Genomic DNA, 20,853 nt, shown 5'->3' with positions numbered 1-20,853 from the left:
CCTTCCCACATAAACCTAAACCTTGGTGGATCCTAATTCTCAAGACTTACAAGTCTTCATTGAATTTTGTTGTCTTCTCTTCAGTTTAGCCAACAAGAAACCTTTCAACAATTTTCAACTCTTTTTTTTTTTTCGAGGAAGATTAGCCCTGAGCTAACATCTGCCAATCCTCCTCTTTTTGCTGAGGAAGACTGGCCATGAGCTAACATCTGTGCCCATCTTCCTCTACTTTATATGTGGGACGCCTACCACAGCATGGCTTGCCATGTGGTGCCATGTCCACACCCAGGATCCAAACTGGCAAACCCCAGGCTGCCGAAGAGGAACGTGCGCACTTAACCGCTGCGCCACCAGGCTGGCCCCAACAATTTTCAACTCTTAATTAGCAAAAGCAAGACAAAGGATGTACCCCTTGGGAACAAGACAAAACAATGCTTTTATGGCTGACAGTTTTCCTTTACAATGAAGTCTGATCTTGAAAACACCCTAACATAGTAGGTTCTTATAACTCAATTATAATTACATAACTGTATATAATTATGTGTATATAAATGTATATGGTTTTATGTATATGTATACGTATGTGTCTTTGTGTGTCTCTCCACACACACACACACACACACACACACACACAGATACATATATTTACATAATTATACGGCATGAAGCCTGAGCGCTCTACTCACCAGCCCTGATGTACAGAAGCCATTCCTACAGTTTTCCAGTGAGCCATGAGTACAGCTGAGATTTGTTTCCTAGAGTCTCTGTGCAGCCTCTGCCAGATTGATTACTCTTAGTTTGATTATCCCAGTCTGGATCGTACAAGCCTCTCACTTTACTTCCCTGTCTCCACCCTCCTACCACATCACCTATTTCCAAGCTCACTATACTGCCTTCAGAAAGCACAAAATGACATAAAATTGAAAACTTAAATCTGTCAGTGTTGCCCCTCATTAGGGTTTCCTTTCACAGTTGGCTGGCGAAGGAAGTGTGAAGGAGCTGGTGAAGGAAGGCAGTGCTGTATGAAGGTGTGATTCAGGTCTTGTTGCAATCCTTTCTTTAGTTTTTAAAAATAATCCATGGTGAGGGCCAGCCCTGTGCTGTAGTGGTTAAGTTCTGTGCACTCTGCTCTGGCAGCCCGGGTTTGCAGGTTCGGATCCCAGATCTGGACCTACACCACTCATCAGCCATGCTGTGGAGGCAACCCACATATAAAGTGGAGGAAGATTGGCACAGATGTTAGCTCAGGGCTTATTTTCCTCACCAAAAATAAAAACTAAAATAAAAATAATCCATGATGGTGAATTACTTTTATCTTGTATCTTGCACCTGTGGCATGTCCTGACAATGATTTCCTCTTCTTGTGCCTCAGTTTCATCCCTTACAAAATGGGGATAAACAAACATTGCCACCTGGAAGTTTCTAAGGGGCGCCAAGGAGGCTGGTTAGTGGTGAGCGAATGGTTGGTAAAATAGAAGGCATTATCTGCCACCCAGAAGCAAAGCGCCTCACAAACAGACCAGAAGGCTGCCCTGACTTGCCAAAGGAGCATTCTTTGTAAGCAGGAAGAGTCAGGAGGAAAGCTAACATGGATGAATTTTCGCCGGGGTCTGTTAGTTCTGATGACAGAGGGAACTAACCAGGTGGGTGTTTTCTTGTCTTCTCAGATGAAGGGGAGGGGGTGATGGACAGAAAGGAGGAGGAAGACAGGTGCATGAGAGACCTACTTGAGGTTTGGATTGATAAACAGCATTTTATTAGTCTGAAGAAAACCAGCATGAAAGTACAGTTTTTAGAGGAAGAATTGATTTCCAATAAAATTTGTAGTTTATTTGCTGAGTGAGCAGGTAGCAAAATTAGAAGTTTTAACTGTAGAAATAAGAGAGAGGAAGAAAACCCACTTGGAAGAAGAAGGAAGTATGAGCCTCTCCTTTCACATGTGACATTAACTGGTTAAAATTCACACACTACTTTTTTTTTAATTTCAAATAAGACGCCTGGGGTGTCTTGCTCTATTGACAGTGCATAGAAAGTCGCAATTGGGAGTGCTTTGTGGTATCTACCTACTCACATGTGCATGTGTATATGTGCTTCTAGACACAGCTTCTAGGCATCCAAGTGACTTTCTTTTCTCTTCTTTGACTGGACTACCCTTGGAGTAAATGCCAGCCCTGTATCAGCTGCACTTTTATCTGGCTTGACCATTTGTGGACTACCTTCTCCCTCTATGGTTACTCCCTGTTTGGTTTCCGAATTTGTTTCTGATCATGCAAAGCATGATCCTAGCCCTGCCATGTAGCCCAAGGTGAGCAGTGCTGTAGCCCTGGGCTGCAGTTTCCTTATCTGCAAAATGAAGTTATTCGGAGATCCAAAACTGAGGTTCTTCAAAAACCTTTTGAGAATGCCCCCTGAAAGACGTCAGTCTCTCAATAACTGGGTGGGTGGAGTAGCTTCAGCAGCATGACTTCGCAGTGCCCTGTCCTCTCACATCATCCAGGTAAGAGCAGCTGTGAGCAAAATGCTGGCTTTCTAGTGATGTGCTGGAGGAGGCTCGCTCGGCTCACCAGAGTCAATTGCGAGCATCTCTTTCCAACTTCCAAATGGTGACATCATGTTAGTAGCTTTAAATTAGCTTTGGTGAGAGTATTTACACCATGGAAATTGGCAACAACTAGAAAATGCTCCCCTCCAACCCCCCAGCCAAATGTAAGTATGTATTAGTGGCCCTTGGATCCTGTGCAGCTTGCTTCTGTCCTTTGAGTTTGTTTCTATCAAGGCCCACTTTTTTGTACTCCAACCTTCATTCCCCAATCAACTCTCCTTCAAGGTCATCACTGCCTTCCTTCTGTTTAGCTCATAGAAATGTTCGTGCAAATGAGATGAAGCCCATGAAAGAAGAGCTGGCATAGATGTTTTGAGCCTGTGGCTGCAGCAGATTCTAACACTGCTAGTGATAGCCATCTTATTAGCACCTTTATTCTAGCAAACCCAATCCATTTTTGTCTTTTATACTATTGTTGCTCAAAAATAGGTAGTATCCAACAGTTCTGTAGAACTTTGTCATACCGCACTATCTTTGCCTCACAAATAACTGAAATTACAAATGACTGCCCTGCCCAAAAACCTGCTGTGATCGCCCATAGCCTACTGTATTAGCACAAACTCTTCACCCCATTGAGTGATGCCTCTGCAGTTGTCCCAACTTAGTACTCATCTGTCCCCCCATTAGGTAAACCCCATTTGCCCTTGCCCAAATACAATCTGTCATTTCTTCTCCCCACTCAAGCTCATCTCTGACTATCACAATCCTATCGTGGTCCGCACTAAATACCACCTGGCAAGGCATGATTGAGTCCCTGCCTTCTCAAGGACATGGCTCCTTAAGCTACAAGAGGCAGTTCCTTGGGAAGGTCTAGGAAGCCCAGAGTAGCCCATCAAAGGGGTGGTTCTCTCTCTTCTTTTTTTTAAGTGAAGTATTATTGACATACAATATTATGTTAATTTCAGGTGTACAACATAGTGATTTAATGTTTATGTGTATTATGAAATGACCACCACAATGAATCTAGTAACCATTTGTCACTATACAAAGTTACTACAATATTATTAAATATATTCCCTATGCTGCATATTACATCCCCATGACTTATTTATTTGATAACTGGAAGTTTGTACCTCTTAATCCCCTTCACCTATTTTGACCAATTCCCTACTCCCCAAAGGGGTGCTTCTTGACTCTAAAAGATGGAAGACCATTATCTCTGGTATTATCCTGCCACCTCGTTCATCTCTGCTTCTCAAGTTTTGATCCTGACTTTGTTCTTCCCCTCCTCCTGCTTCAGTTTTTCACTCAGATTTCTTCCTACCCATCTGCCACTCCTGGGAGGGAGCTTCTGACTTACTTTCTGGTGGAGTTACTGCTCTGACCTTTGAACTACACTCATACACCCTCCCTTAGCCCTGATCTTCTCAATTTTGATGTCTGGCCTCCCTAGTCCAAGGGTTAGCAATTTTTTTTGTTGTTGTTAAAGGCTAGTTAGTAAATATTTTAGGCTTTGTGGCCCATGTGGCCTCTGTCACAACTGCTCAGCTCTGCAGTGTAGTGGGAAAGCAACTGTATACGTATGTAAACAAATGGGTGTTTCCATAAAACTTTATTTGCAAAAACAGGCTTTGGGCTGGATGTAGCCCAGGGGCCATATTTTTCTGACTCCTGCTCTGGTCAAATACTTGGTAATATCCACTCCTCATGCCTGTTCATGTAACTGACTGCTAGCTTGAATATGTGATGTTCATTAGTGTAGCCCTGCAAGAGGTCATGTCTGGGACATGCTCAGCTGGGAATCCTGCAGCCTCAGAGTTGAGGGTTCCAGAGAATATTACTGGTCCCATTTGCTCTACCTACAAAGGAGCACTGATTCAAAACTGGGCAGAAGTACTGGGGTTCTGAGCCAGTATGACATAGAGCAACATTTCCCAAATTTCAACTACCTGTGTACTGCTTTCGTGTTTTTCTGCTATCTGTGCTAACTACTTAATAGTGTCTTTCAAAGTGATCCCCCTTTTAAAAACTTGTTTAATTCAAAAAGAAACTTTATATCATTTATGTAAATGGAAAACTGGTACCATTTACAATAAATAGAAAGTAACCATAAAAACAAAATACACTGGAAACAAAGTGCTGTTATTAAATTCTAGCTACTGTTGCTTGCTTGAGAAGTTCTAAACTTAAAGCCTTCTCCTTTTTTAAAGAGGGAAGAGAATTAGTATTGGAGAGGTGCTGAAGTCCAGCGCAAACAGACTTTTTCCTTGATTTAAAAAGAAATATTAGAAAATAAATGAAATGTGATGCATTGTTTATTGCTGTATTTGCTCACTTCCTGCAGTCAATGCATGGAGCTCTGTGTCTCAAGTGCCACCTAAAAACACTGCCAGAATGAAAGGACTAGTGACCTGGGCGTTAGACCTGTGTTCAGATTTTTGACTTCAGCTTAGATTCCCCAACTGCAAAGTGGAAACAGGTAATACTTACCTCACCTTCCTTCATGCAGCAAGTAGGAGTTAGGTATTGACTATCTAGGCACCAGTGTGGGGCTCCTTTAGGCACTAGAGTTGGTCTTTGTAAACCCCATCACAGTGCCTGTCCCTAGGATGGGCACTGTTGTCCTCGGAACCCTTGCAAATTCAAAATATCTCTCACAGTTCTTATAGTAGTATCTGTGAAGTTTCTATAGTTGGTCCTACTGCTTAACAGCTGAGAGACCTTGGGCAAGTTACTTAAATTCTCTTCTGGCCTGCTGACCAGTGTGAGGATTAAGTGAGATGACATGTAAAAATGCTTTTTAATGGTAAAGTCTGCATCAGTTTTACCATTGGCTGTTCTTGGGTGGTAGGTTTTGTGTCCTGTCTTCCTTGCCTCCTGGACTGAGTTCCTGGAAGGCAGAGACTGTGGTGGTGGGCTTCTATCTAGATCACCCCTTGACATTTACCTAGCACAGTGCAAAACTGTCAGTGGAGGGAATGGAAAATGTCATTCCTGGTCATTCTCACTTCCTTCTCTCCTCCATCTCCCAAGACTGGGGTTTTCAGCCTTAGAAACTCTAGCGAATCTCAGCGGTCTCTACTTCTCAACTGGGAAATGCGAGTGTGTTGGACTAGGCTGTCCCCATTGGTGCAGGCCAGGGATGAAATGTGTCTGCTTGTCTTCTGATGACTCCAGGTGATGCTTGGATCCACATGCATCACCTCCTGCAGCCGCGTTCTGCACCCTTTGCCCTTTAGCCAGTTAATTCTCTGCCATTTCAAAGCTTACTCTCTACCTCCCGAGATCCTGCTGATTCACGGTCTTTCCCTTAGAACTTTTGTTTGTTCTAGATGTTTTTACAAGTTCTTAGCCATGGGATTCTTTTCTTCTAGCCTTTACAAACCATTTTTCTTGGCTCACAGATTAAAGTCTGTCTATCTATGTCATTGAATGAAGATTTCTAAAACTTCGCTGAGTCCTAGTCTCAGAATAAATCACTCTCAGCACAGAAGAAGTTCTTCCTTCAAAGGTTTTTTTTTTGCCTGGGTAACTTAGTCCTTGTACATGTTTCTATGGGATGAAGAGACATCTGTCCTGTCCTTGGGGAAGACAGCAGGCAGGACTGGAGAACCCTTAACACTGAGGAAGATCATAGAAAGAGGCCCTCTGGCCCCAAGAAATGAACTGGCCTGCCACAGTCACATATCCAGGTGGTGGCCCCATGCTCAGCAGTCCTGATGCCTAGTCTAACTCTCTGCCTGCGACCTCCCAATAGATGGGAGGTCAATGTCATCTGGCTGTCAGGGAATGAGCTTTCTCTCAGAGCCTTGTGGCCATCAAAGGGCTGCAAGGAGCCTGGTTAGAGACAGAGAGTCCCCTTTACATTCAGATGACCTGGCCTGAGCAAAGTGGGTTGAATTGAGGGGCCCATTTACATGGACTCAAAGGGCAACCACACCTGCTATCTGTTTACTTGTGTATAATCATCCCTCGAGCATGTAAGTGCTGGATGGTGAGATGAACAAATTACAGGGGGCAGAGTCTGGCTGGGCAGCAGAGATGTAAACAGAGGGTTTTGATGAATGCCACAAACAAGGCATTAGCTAAGGGCTGTGGGAGTGCTGACCCTCAGTTAATGTGAAATTTTGATCCTGGCACCTCATGTTAACCAGACACAACCTGGAATGAAGACTGTTCCCCTTCCGTCATTCTGATGATCAGCCAGCAATGATGAGGTTGGCTTCCCCATGCACCAGCATGGCCCTGAGTTTACCCTCTCCTTAACCAGACCAGGGAGCTCGAGACAGACAAGGGCATTATTCCTGGCACTACTTCTGCTTCTCTCCACCCACCGCCCCCCCCCCCCCCCAAAGGAAAGTAAGAGGTGAATGCCTTATGAGAATAGGTTGATGGCCTGCGTATGGTGGCTAACCAGCATTCTTGGCATCTAAGGGAGGCCTACAAAATAAGGCAGCCCACTCCCCAGAGAGCTGTGCTCTTTGCTGTTAACAGAGGCACCAGGAGAGGCCTCTGAGTTTTGTTTTGTTCTTATTGAATATAGAAAGAGGAAGAGGAAGGAAAATTGGCATATTCTGTTTCAACATAGATCATATTCATAAGATTGCGTTACAGACCAAAGGCAAATCAGTTAAATCAATGTTTATTGCATAGATGCTGCAGAAAATATCAATAAAGAATTCCAAAAACATATTGGGCAGAAGAATCATTATTGGAATAAGTAAATAGTCTTCTAAGGGCATTACTTTGATGGAGGCATTATTCATGTGGATTAAAAAAATAAAAGTTCTAGTGTGTTTGTTTAAAAAAATCAATCATGTTATTTAATCATTCCTTCCACTAACCTAAAACACTCTTAGTATTTTTGATAGATCTATCTATCTGTTACATTCTCGAGAGTTGTTTGCTGCTGGGAACAGAAGAGTATTATAATGGCAGTTGGCGAGATGCTTTTATTTTAATATAAAGAGGCACTTAATTTGTTGGTTAAGTGTACCTGGCAGCCCCATGTCAGAGAAGTGAGGAGTCACCAGCAGACTGCCCCAATGGTGGGAGGCACACAGCCATAGGAAAGGTAGATTATACTTACACCCAAAGTTTCAGAGCCACAAAACTCTCTTCTCTCAGGAAGGGAGTCAGTAAGGAGAAGACAGCTTCTGAAAAGAAAGTTAGTGCTGATGACTATGTTTACATGTCTCCCAGTGTTTCACCTGCTGTTCACGGGCGTAATGATTTGTTTCTGGGTCTTGGTGATGGTTCAGTTCAGGAAATAGGAGTTCTTTCCTGCCTTTCCTGGTTCCTGCCAGCTTCTTCAGCTTGTTCTCTTGACCTGCACTGGAAGCAGTCTCTGATCCTCTCAAACCAAGTGACCTGACCACCGTGCCTTTGTGTACCTCGTTCCCTTAACTTGGAAGCCTTTCTGGACCCCTTTACACTCTCCCTTACCTCTGCTCACCTGGCCCACCCTGCCTCCTACTGTTCAAAACTCAGCTGTGGCGTCATCTTCCCTGGGGGCCTTGCGAGGTTCCCCTCCTGTCTGCCTGGCCACCTCGGCACCCTCCCACAGGGTACAGGCCCGTCTGTAGTGGCATAGCTCACGGGGTGCACTGACCGCTTACTCGACTGTCTTCCCATGAGACCATGAGCTCCTCATGGTGGGGAACAGGCTGTTCACCCAGCTCTCTGATGTCCAACATAGTAAATACTCGGTAAGAGTTCGTCAAATAAATGAAACGAGTAAAGTTAATCAAAGCAGGAGTCACCTGCCAGAATACTGAAGAAAAGCAGGGAAGAATTCTGCAGCATTTCCCAGGATGGGTGAGATGGGTAGGTTCTTTAACTGATGAAAAACGATCAACCTCATTCATAAATAAAGATAGTATAATTTTCACCTATGAATGGGCAGAAATAAAAAAATTTGATAACTGTGTTTTCAGACGTGCTGGGAAACAACACTGCATTTGTGTGTTAACATTACAAATGCACAGCCCTCTGACCTAGTGATTTCACTTCTAGGAGCTTGTCTTCCAAGATATACTCACATGTGTGCAAAACTAAGATAGATAGATGGATAGATAGATATATAGATATTCATTACAACACTTTTTTGGAAATAGCAAAAGATTGGAAACATCATATGTCCGTCAGCAAGAGACCAGTTAAATTGATTTTGGTATATTCATAAAACTGAATATTATACAGCTATCAAAAAGAATAATATAGCTCTATATGTATGGATATGAAGCAATTTCCAAGTGAAAAAAGCATATACAGAGCACTAACATTTGTATTTGGGGGGAAAAAGAATATCTACATTATGCTTATGTATAGAACGTGCTGGAATGATTTTTTAAAAACTGATATTGAGATCTAGAGGACTGAATAATAGGTGTAGCAGTGAAAATTTTTCTACTATACCCTTTGTTATCTTTTGAACTTTATACAAAGACTATGTAGTGTTTATTTTTAAAAAATAAATTTGTTTTGAAGAAACCAGTTGAGTGGTAGATGTGTGTTCAGATTTGCTGAGATCTGCAGAATCACTATCTAAAAATCACTAGGAGGAGCTCCATGTATATAAACACTTTTCATCCTGATGTCTCACTACACCCTCCCACCCTCTGTCCCCCTGCCTTTGAAGTTTCTCTTACTCACCTGTTACCTAGGCCATTGGAGCTGGAAAGGATTTTGGACAACTATCTAGCGATGTTTCCACTAAATCAAGCAGAACACTGCTGCTTTTCCAAGAAATGTGCCATGGCTTAATTTCTCTCACCTGCTGCTAAAGCGTGTTATTTTAAAAATATCAATGTGGGCTTTACAGAGGTGTTTAGATCAAAGTTGCAATAACAAGTAGAGTATCGCTACAATACTAATTAACCAACATCTGAATTATGGGCCAGAGCTCTGTTTCTATGTAGTGGAAACATAAACTTTGATCCGGTGGTTTATGACATCAGTGAAATTCCTGGGAGACAATTATAGTCTTCTCGTTCACAGTCCCACGCCAAGACCTACCTGTAGGAAATGGACGAGCTCCTACTTAGCTGTGCCGTACTGTCTGTTCATAGTAAATTTCATGAAATAACATTACATCTTCAAACTCCAGACACCAGAGATTGTACGAGGGTAACACTGGCAGTGGTGAAGGTGTGAACAGCTTCCTGCCATGAGGCAGAAAAGGGGAGAAATGGGATAAATTGTAGCTGTAGGTTGGGTTGTGATGCAAGTCGAGTCACAAAGCCAATATGTTTGGATTTTAAGCTATCCAGTTATAAAATACCATGGGCTTTGTCATGTGACTTATTTATTGGGTTGTTCAAAATTTTGACCCCAAAAATTGCAAGATTTGTTGAAATGATTTTTTTTTTAGTTCAGTCTTTATTTGTAGCCTAAGGGCCATGGTGATACCTCTACTTTCTGCTCCTTCTCTTTGTGACGGTTTTGTTGCCAAAATGAAGTGAATCTTAGATTTGGAAGGAATCTTGTCTAACCCCCTCATGTTTGAGGCATTAACCAGAGAGGTTAAATGATGAGCCTAACTTCTGTCTGACAGCTTGTCTGAGGTGGGTCCGGGATTCCGACCCTGGTCTCCAGTTCCCAGGTCGGCATGGCTCCCACTCTGCCACTCAGTTGTGTTGAAATAGTGGTAGCCTTTGGTAACAATAAAATGTTTTATTAGGGGTTAGAAAATCCAGGGAATGTATTTAAATTTGTTTTTTCTTAAATCATTGTTCCCTAAGAAATCAAGGCCTTTTGCTTTGCTTATAAACATTAGCAAATGAAAGTGTTTGCATTTCCACAAGTATCTATGCCTGAATATTACATTTTGTATTTCCTGCCAAGGAACAAAAATACTCACACTTAGTTCAGCAAGATAATCAAGGTACTCTTAATGAAGGAGAAACATAATCCATCGGTTTGCCTGTTGTACTTCTCAGCTTCTGAAATTATCCTGAAATGGGTCTTTAGCCTGAATCCACAGGTGATTCTGTGTAATTTCAGTTCCTTCTCTCCTGGTTCAGTACTGGCTCCATGCAATGCCTTCTGATTCATTAGTTAATTGTGACTCATCAGGTGAAATCAGATTCGTTCACATGTCATAGGAAAACCAGGCACAAACTCTTCTGGGCACATCAGGACCAAAGCTGAGAATGAAGGATGCAAAGGGAGTTTGACAATGTTGTTCTATCAAAATAATCCTAATGTCCACATGTGTAGGGTACACTGCAGTTTATGGAGAACTTTCTCATAATTCCCTGGGATTTGGTGAGAGACAAATGAGACAAGAGGGCAGGAGTTCATCACAATACTAAGGAGACTGGGACCCTGTGAACAGCTGAGAGAAGGGTACCCCCTGAACTCTCTTCCTTCCCTCAGTCACACTGCTGAGGACCTGGCTCCCAGCAAACAAAGGAGCAGGGTCCTAGAAGTAGGGGGCGACACGGCACTGCATCCAGGGAAGGGAAAAGAGACAGGAAAAAGAATTTGAAGCTGTGTTTGCAGGACCTCCTATGGCCACCTGCTGAGCCAGGTAGGTGGTTCACCTTTATTCGAGTCAGATGTTGACTCCTATATGCAACTTCCCATTGATGGGTCCTGCCGGGGCCACCCAGCTAATGCTGCTGGCTTGAGAGGAAGTGATGAAAAGCCAGGAACCAACTGAGACAGATGCTCTGTTTACTGTCTTTGTAAGACAGGGAACTCAAAAGAGAGTGTGAATCAGCAGCTGGAAGGAATTCTGTGTTTAAGTGCCAGAGACGTTAACCCTGTCATGTACATTCATTCATTCATCAGACTCAGAGTGACTGCTGTGTATGTGTCACCAGGTTAGAAGCTGTGGATGTGCAGGGGTAGGGAGAGGATGTACATATTCAGAAAGGATGTTCATGAATCTTGCAATTCTCTCAGCCCTACTGGTAAAATTTCTCTGTGCAAAAGTCTAGTCTCCTAGAATTGGTTACAAATCAAATTTGTATATTTGAAGTTACCTCCCTACTAATTTGCCTCATTTCAGAATTGATATAAAGGGATCTTAAGATGAATCTCCATTAAGACAGTGAATCTTTTTTAAAATAAGAATAATTTCTATGCCATCTTTCCCCAGTCCGTTCATCTGTTTTTAAAGTTGGCTATTTGAAGTTTTAAAAAATGAATTTCATTGTATTCAAATCATGGAACGTTAACTCTAAGATCCAGTGATTTTCCTTTCTTCTTTCATCAGCACCTTATGAGATACCAGGGGTGTTCACTAACTTATTTTTCTTTGTGTGCTGTGAAGTGCTTTTTTTTTTTTTATTGGTGTTGTATAAGAAGTTATTTTTCTGAGTCCTTTCCAGTGTGATCTTTTTTATCTTCTCCAGAGCGCCCCTTCGTGTTGGAGAGAAAACTTCAAGGGGTTAAGTGCCAAGGAGCAGACCCTGAGTGGGGAGGAAACTTGCCCACGCCCCTCTTGGTGGTACAGGTGCCCCACTGCTGTTACACACCGAAATACCTGCCCCAACTTTAACTTCCCCACGACTCTTGGAAACAAGGGCTCATGTGATGCTGTTGACTAGCTGCAGTGACATTATAAGGATACTGTGCAGAAATATGTATATATAAAAAATAGGTGTTTAAGTATATCCGTTTACTTCTAGCTAAAACCTAAAAATAGGAGCTAGGAAAAGTCAGGGATAGCCTTTTTCCTTAAAGTCTTCTTTGGATCAAGGAAACGACTAACATCTAAGAACATTCTGTTGTTTTGTTGAAGTTAAGTAGAGATTTCTAAGGGTTGCTGAGGTCGATGTTGGGTTTTAGTTTAGTTTAGTTTTTTTACTCCCTAGAATGTAAGTAGCATGAGAGGACATTTCTGTTTTGTTCACTGGTCTACCCAGAACCTGAAATGAGTGCTTGGCATGGAATAGGTGCTTAGTGAATGAACATTTGTTAAATGAATTTGGAAAGTTTTTAGTTCAATCTTAGAAATCATCCTGTTTTCCAAAATCAGATAAAATGTTCAATATTTAACCTCCAGTCCAAACATTATGAGTGGTTTGGATGGTTCACACCACCCCAGCCCTCAGCGTGGGCGAGATGTTACTCTTGTGGGAGAGGGTGAACACTATTTGATTTGCATGGCAGGGGGACCAAGTTCCTTTGTGAGGAAGGCGTATGTGATTTGGCCAACCCTCTCTTGCCTTGCTCACTTACTATATTAGAGATTTAATTTTCCTTAATCATCATCATGACTATAATGAATAAGATCAAAGTCTTTTATAACCGCTGGGAGTAGTTCCTTCTTTTCAGAAGTAAAATGCTGTTGGCTTATTACTCATTCCCGGACACAGAGGACTCACAGCTTCTGGCTTGAGATTTTGTTAATTGTGAAACTTTCTTCAGTGGGTCAAGGCATGCCGTTGTACTTCTTGTCTTAAGAACACCACCTCCGTGTGAGTCATGACATCCAATCACAGGAAATGTATGCAGTGGCTACTGGGTCAAGAAATGTCTTCCCGTCCGTTTTCTAGTCAGCAGCCGGTTTCCTCGAGCTGATGAGCATAAACTGGCATGAAAGAAATTGGCTTGGTTGAAGACCAGTCAGTGTCTTCAGTAAGCATGTGCTCTTCTTATAGTTGGAAGACAGATTATGGGATGGAGTGGGCCAGGAAAAAGAAGCCAGCTGTCAGCCACAGATAGTCCTGGTGAATTTGCTGACTGCTGAGCACCTGCTCTGGTCCAGACGCTTCATAGACTGAGGAGGGAAAAAAAATGAAAAAGGCACAGGTAGGAAGGAGGAAAGGGATAGATTTGAATGCTGTTTGGAGAACTAAAGAGAACAATTATTCCAAAATGAAGAGATACTGAAAGGATACAGGTGTTAGTGACTGGGCATGTGGCTCCCTCTGCCCTTACAAAGATGATTTTGTATTTCATGTGCCACACCAGGCAAACGTTTATGTACTCAGATTGTAACTTGTGTTGCGTTGTATTTTTGTATGTTTTTTATCTGGGCTCAAGTTATGATGTGTAAATATTTGTTTTTACCCTGGTTCATCCTAATTACACATGAGTTTCGGGCCTTAGAAGGGTGACTAATCACTTCTCTAGAAACACAGTTTGGTTTTGTTAACTGGAATCTTCATCACAGCAGAATAAAAGCATTAGAGAAAATGCTTTCAGTTCTTATTTGGTTTAGATCTTAAAAAGTTGGAAGCTGGCATGCAGATTTTTGGCTTGCAAAGACTTACCTCTCAAAACCTCCCCTTCCTGAATCCAAGTGCCTGTTCGTACTCAGGCACACATGAGTCTCCTAGCCTTCTGAGGACTTCGTCTGCCTGCTGGGACTCGCTCTGCCCTTCTCCGTTCAGCAATCCATATTTTGGGAGGGTTCTGAACTTTATGTTGCCCCGTGAGGCTCTGTCCAGCCCTGGTTGGAACCAATATTAATAAGCAAGACTGGGAAGCAGGTGATTTCTCACGTGCCCCGTCCCACCCTCAGGCCCTTGCAGGTGTGGACAGCTCCCAGCCATGGGCCAGGAGAGCTTGACTGTCAACCGGGAGTCAACTGACCCTGTGGAGGAGTGTGCTCCTTATTAATACGTTTATTACCCTCTCTAATGGGCATTTATATTTAAGTAAATTCTTTTGAGGAGCAAAGAGTGGGCCACTATGGTGAAGTTTCTAAAATAACCCTTCCTAAGGAGATATTTTTGTCAGAGAGTCTGTAATGAGGTTGACACTGAATAGCTAGAAATCTATTCCTAAGACCCATTTTCCTAGTATTCGCCTGAGGGGGCCACATCTTGTCCAGGATTCATTGAACTGAAGTATATCCATGAAATGTAAATTTTGTTATTGGTGAATTGACAGTTCCAGAGTTAACTGTTATGTTTTGTTTTGTTTTTGTCTTTTTGGTGAGGAAGATTCACCCTAAGCTAACATCTGGGGGTTTTTTTTTGCCTGAGGAAGATTAGCCCTGAGCTAACATCTGTGCACCAGTCTTCCTCTATTTTGTATGTGGGATGCCTCTATAGCATGGCTGATGAGTGGAGGAGGTGTGTGCTCAGAACTGAACCCATGAACCCTGGCTGGCAAAGCAGAGTGCACGAAACTTTAACCACTGGACCATGGGTCGTCCCCCAGAGTAACATTTTAAAAGCCTTTTTCTTTTTTTCTTTTGAGGAAGATTAGCCCTGAGCTAACATCTGCTGCCAATCCTCCTCTTTTTGCTGAGGAAGACTGGCCCTCTACTTTATAGGTGTGACACCTACCACAGCATGGCTTACCAAGCGGTGCCATGTCTGCACCCGAAATCCGAACTGGCCAACCCTGGGCCGCCAAAGAGGAATGTGCACACTTAACCGCTGTGCCATCGGGCCGGCCCACAAGTCTTCATGAGAGTTGTCACAGTTTTTGTATTCAGGGTTTTTTTTGTTTTGGTTTATTTTAATTTCCTAAAAAAGTCTTTGACAGAGAAAAATATTGTCTTTTCCCCAAATAATTATTTAGATTTTTAGTCTTCCTTAAAATAGTTCTACTGTTTACCACTATTCCAGTAAAAGAAGCCCTTTTGCTAAAAATTGAATATGAATCAAAAGAGAGAGAATTTTAGGTATTGACTTTATTTCTAAAGAGTTGAAATATCGAATCTCTGAGAAAGTTTCTCTAGAACAGCATATGGTGGTTTCAAGCTACAGTTAAACATACTGATTCCTTTTAATGGGAGATGATTTTCACTTTCCTCTCACACCTCTTTCCAGAAGATTCCTAGAATCCTGCAGTTGGAATGAAACTTAATGGTCTTTGAATGCAAATTCTAGTCACTGTACTCCCAGTAGGGAGATTCCTGCACCATCTTGCACAGGAAATAGCAGTCTGACTCGTCTCTCACGAACCTCTGATTATCAACTAATCATCCCATTGACTTTTCTCTTTTCCCTTCAGCTTCTTTCAACAACAATTAAGAATCCTTGATGTTTTCCTCAGAAAGGAAATCTGGAATTGTCTTAGCAACTTCTTAAAAAGTCACGGCCTTTTTCTGAGCTAGTAAACTCTTCGAGAAGGGGGTGGAGGGTAAATAAATGGGCTCTAAAGTCTCAGACTGTTGCTTATCATATTAACTGATTTCTGTCCAATCAAGCAATGGACTTCCATGAGCCCCTGTTCCTGAATGCTCAGGAAGCATGAGCGTGTTAGGGCCGCTTGGGGGATTTATGGTTTTGTGGACATGAGTTTATAGAAAAAGGGAAGTTACTGGGTTCATAACTGCAATTCTTCTGGCTCGAAACTCCTTGCCGCGGGTCACCACAGTAATATCTGATTTAATCCTTTTGTGATTTGGCCCAGACCGCTAATATTCACAAGAACTTTACTCTGATCACATCTTTTCTCTCTCTAAGAAAACGCCAAACCTCTTTCTGTTCATTTTTCAACAGTTTTTATGTTGAAGTCATTTATTTTTCTAACAACTATTGTAATACGTTTATTTTAGATTCCATAGAGGCAGAGACGATTGTTCTTAATAATTTTGTAACAAAGAAAGTGACTAAACAATTTGTTTTATTGACTCTTAATCATTCCCTGTGCCCTGCCTCTGTGAGTGAGAGAGAGAGGAGGGGCCGGGGACTTTAAGGGACAGTTGGGTAGAGAGCTAGACTGGGCTGTCACCGGTGATTCATTTGCTTCCCCCAGCAGCCCTAGGTCCTAGTTCAATTTAGCACAGGATGTCCCTTGGACAGAATGTCCAGAAGTTTTAAGGGGAACTTTCACAACTAGTGAGGAATGGGAAAGAGATAAAGTGCCTCAAATACATACTAATGAGCGCATGGGATGCAGTGGAATCTGAATACGGTGCTAGAGGTGGTGGGGTGAGAGCTCTGGTGGTTTCACTCTTGGTCCCTGGAGTCAGTTAGCACACCAGCCTCTCTTTGCAGATAATGCGCATTCCGTGGTGCTCTGATTTCCCTCCAAGATGAGGACCATGTGTTGTCTGATGGAGCTCAGAATTGCTATGGAAATGCATGGGACCTGGTTGAGTAGAATCCCTCATTAAACCCCAAAGGACTCTCTCTCAGGACTCTTTGCTCCCTCTGTTGTCCCTCTTCCCCAGTTTACCTGGGGAATTCTCCGATGCTTAGGTGGCCTAATTTTCAAAGGGAACTTGAGATCCTCTGAGCTGGCTTCCCACAGTTTGTGTTAACTTTCAAGGCCCCAGCAAGGTCAAGGCTTGGGTTAGTTTCCAAGGTGGCTGATCAAACTTGTGGCTCAGTGACCATAAGCCGGAAAACTGTGGCCTTACCCTCCTCACATACAAGCAGGCATTTTACTTTGTTTTTTTTAATCCAGGTGAAATCGTTCTTCAGAATCACAGAGATTCCTTGACAATTAAATATGATTTTGTTTCCCCAGATGATTGCCCACTTATTTTAAGCAACAGATTCTACCACACAAAATAATTTCTGCCAGGCCCTTGAAATTCATAACAATGGACGACATCTAGTTTTATCTGAAATTCACTCAGTTGGAACCTTCTCTTTCCTCTGAGCATCTACAGTACAAAGATAGTAATATATTCATTAGAAGTGCCGTGGGGGCCACCAGGTGGTGCAGCGATTAAGTGCGCACATTTTCCTTCGGCGGCCTGGGGTTCGCCGGTTTGGATCCCGGTTGCGGACATGGCACCACTTGGCACGCCATGCTGAGGTAGGCGTCCCCCATATAAAGTGGAGGAAGATGGGCATGGATGTTAGCTCAGGGCTAGTCTTCCTCAGCAAAAAGAGGAGGATTGGCAGCAGTTAGCTCAGGGCTAATCTTCCTCAAAAAAAAAAAAAGTGCCCTGAGGTATTTATATGTTGAAAAGCCTTGCAAACCATCAACTAAATTAGAGTTAGATGAGCTGGGGTTAATTAAGTATATTTTGTTTTGTAGTTGTTGAAGATTTGATAGTCTACACGTGCATGCTCATCACCAGTTAACCAGAATACACAATCAAAGTGGCCAGTTCCCCAGCCAAGCAAGATGGCTATGGGCTATATTATCCTTTTCCTGGTGGTGTGAAACCTGAGCTTCTTGCCCTTTCTCACCCAAAACGCTTAGCTTACCTGAATAGGAGAGTGGGAATTGTGAGTTCCTAAATTGCAAAGCCACAGGGAAAGATCCTGTGTATCTGTATCAAAGGGCGCCCTCTGCCTGACTACAGGTCTTATTCTGCTTTGGTTAAAATGAAAACGAAAAAAAACAAGACTGTGCTCCTTGCTGCCCTGTTATTCTTGTTTTTGAAGTAGACTGAGCATGTTGAAGGCTCAGACCTGGCACACATTTAAACTACAGGTGTAACACATTTTTGCTGAGGAGGCAAGCGCACAAAGCGTGGGCAGTTCGGTGGGACAAGAGGGTTTAAAGATGAGCGATGGGCTGGAGGCAGTAACGGGGTCGTGAGAGGGAATTTGGACATGGTGACAGGGAGTCATTCAAAGAAGGCAAGAGCGACCAGTCATATGTGTGGTTTACAGAGTCACTGGTGGCCAAGTGTGGGATACATGGGAGAGGAGGAAGACTGGGGAGGGTGGACAGACCAGCTAGGAGGCTGTGGTAATAGTTCTGTGGCCTTGATGATGAGCGATGTCATTTACATGTATTTAGAGAAGCTTGATTTCTTTTTTAGAATAAAGGAACTGTGAAATTATTCTTTTTTAATTTTTGTATAACCAATCACTTTCCTACTTTTGGTTTGTTTTAAAGCAGGGCACACTTTTATGGATTTCAAAGGGAAAAAGATCCATATTTCTCTTTCGAGACTGAGCCAAACACTGGCTTTCTTTTCTAAAGGAAACAGGAAAAAGAACTCCCCCTTCCCTCTCCTCTTGACCACCTGGCAAAGGAGAAAAGGACAGTTTGCCTTCCTGGGTGGGGTCAGGGTCCACATCATAAACAGACTGCAGGCAGCTACGGGAGTGCTTTCCCCAGCCCCTGGGGCTCCACATTCTCCTTTTCTGCTATGCACTTGGCCCCTTGCTGGACAGGAGACTAATAAACAAGGAGCCTGTCCTTGAGAAAATCACCGGCTAGTGGGACAACAGTGCTAACAGATAAATAATTATACCAAAACGTGAGCTGTTATAAAAGCTAAAGAGTGCAGAAGAAACAATTCTGCCTGGAGATGCCCTAGAAATATCTGCAGGTTTGAACTGGATTTTGGAGGGCATGGAGAAGTCCCTCCCAGGGGAAAGGGATGGGCATCCTGGGCTCCGTGACAAGAAGGCATGGCGGCCAGGTGATGCTGTGGGAGTTCACAGATCTCAGAGATCCTGAAACAGAGCTCTCAGGATATTCTCCCAAATAACCTGACTGAGCTCTGATTTAATTGGCTCTACTGTAGTGGTCTCCATTTCCCTCTTTTACTTCTGGGTTCCTTTTCTTCCTTTCCATCCTGATCTAAGATTAGAGATGCTACATACACACTAGCTTGTAGAGATGATTTCTCCTAGAATCCTGCTTAACGAACATTCTAATTACTGCACTGATTGCCTCATGTGCGTTCTTTACATGAGATATTACAGGGAAACGTTGTTTTAGACCATCTAGTTAGGGTTTGGGACAATCTGGACTGGGCAGAGTCTGACTGCATAGGCACTATGAACAAGGGGGTTTGCCAAATAAATTAATACTCTGCTAAATAAGATTTCAAGAATACCTAACCTAATTATGGAAAAAGTGAGTTGTTTGGTTTTTTCTTTCTTTTTTTATTTTTACTTACGTTCCAGTATACTTAAAAAAAATAAATTTTGTATATTCATTAAAGCAGCCATAGTAGGAGTTTTAATTGTTAATTTTTAGAAGCAAGTAAGGTAAGACGTGAATACATTCTCATTTTTAAAAAAAGCAAAGACGATGGAAGTAGCTAAAATAAAAAGTGTATGTCTCCTTTTACCAACCAAATCAGTTTGTAGCTACCTTTTTCTATACATTTACACATACATACACTTAATAACATGTCGTTTTGTGCTCTTAAAAAACAGGATCAACCTAATCTGTAATTAGCTTTCTTTTTGTAACAACATGCCTTGGAGAGTGTCCCATGACCAAGCACGCATGTCTGTCTACCTCACACTTTTTAAAAGCCATATAATGTTCCTTATTATAGCTATGCTATGATTTACTGTTAATGGATATTTAGAATGTTTGCAATCTTTGTTGCTGCTGTATCTGTCTTTGTTCAAATTTTTGTGTTCATGCATGAGTGTCTTCCAAGAGGATTTCTACCAGTAAATTCTTGGTTAGCAGTTGGAGTCAGTGTTTATGCTTGGAGATGATAAAAAAAAATTTTTTTTAGAAATATTCCCTTTTCTTGCAAATTCTGATGTCTTTTCTATAAATAGTTAGGCTTGTGACATCATCTGTGGAGCATTCTGTGTAGCCACTGTATGGGATGGTGTCAGCAGTTTTATTATGAACTCTTGCCAACAGCAGTGTCAGGAAAGAGCCTTCATAGCATAGTAGAAATTAGTTCTTAGTTCTTTTTCCTTCTCCTATCCTGATACAAGATTAGAGGTTCTACCGACTGGCGTGTTTAGTCATTTGAACAGCCCTGGTAAAGCATGAATGCATTCTCATTTTTCAAAACTAAGACAAGACAGAAATAGTGTATGGGATCTAGACAGAGGAGTGGCCCCCTATTCATTCAATAGAAAGGAAACTGTAGGCCCTCATTTATGTTGTTATTTGTTTCCCCGTTTCCTCTACCTGTGTACCTCTCCCTCTGTCTCTTTTTTTTTCTCTGCGTGAATTGTAACCTTCCTTTCTGGAGCTCTCGCCCAGGTTAGAGCCGTGGAGAAACGACCAGCTCTTTGTTACCTCTCACACGAGAAGGAAAGAAAAAGTAATGGGGGTACACTTTGGCCATCACATCCCTTCTTTTCCAACCCCCCAAAGTGGATATTAATGGGATTTCAATGTCAAGCCCTTCTATTAAAATAACCTCTCTATATTTAAATGCTGATTTGTGTTTTCTTTCCAGGATCTAACATGTTCTCAAAAGATAGAAAAATTCTTATCCTCATATTTCTCTTCTTTTTTCTATCTAATTTTAATGCTTCAGTAAAAACAAGAAACAATCTAAATCACTCAGACAAAATTATGTGGAAAAACAGAAAAATCCTCTGAATAAAAAGGCAGAAGAAGGCCCAAATATCCATCAATAGGGATGGTATAAATGCACCTCAGTGCATCCAGGTAGTATAAATTAGAATGAGGATGCTTTCTGTCTACCAACGTAGAAAGATCTCCAGGATATTCCTGTTATGTGAAAAAAACAAGATACAATGAGCATGTGG

At 42.2% G+C, this 20,853-nt stretch overlaps 1 protein-coding gene across 4 annotated transcripts in view; it reads left to right on the top strand.

Moving 5' to 3' along the window:
* IGF2BP2 (insulin like growth factor 2 mRNA binding protein 2) overlaps window positions 1–20,853 on the top strand; it is a 146,796-nt gene that overhangs the window by 81,241 nt on the left and 44,702 nt on the right. The gene's annotated exons all lie outside the window — the stretch shown is intronic.

The sequence above is a fragment of the Equus caballus genome, chromosome 19, assembly GCF_041296265.1.
Source record: "Equus caballus isolate H_3958 breed thoroughbred chromosome 19, TB-T2T, whole genome shotgun sequence".
Classification (NCBI taxonomy): Eukaryota; Metazoa; Chordata; class Mammalia; order Perissodactyla; family Equidae; genus Equus; species Equus caballus.
Note: the sequence above shows the minus strand (reverse complement) of the source record. Positions and strands in the feature narration are given on the sequence as shown.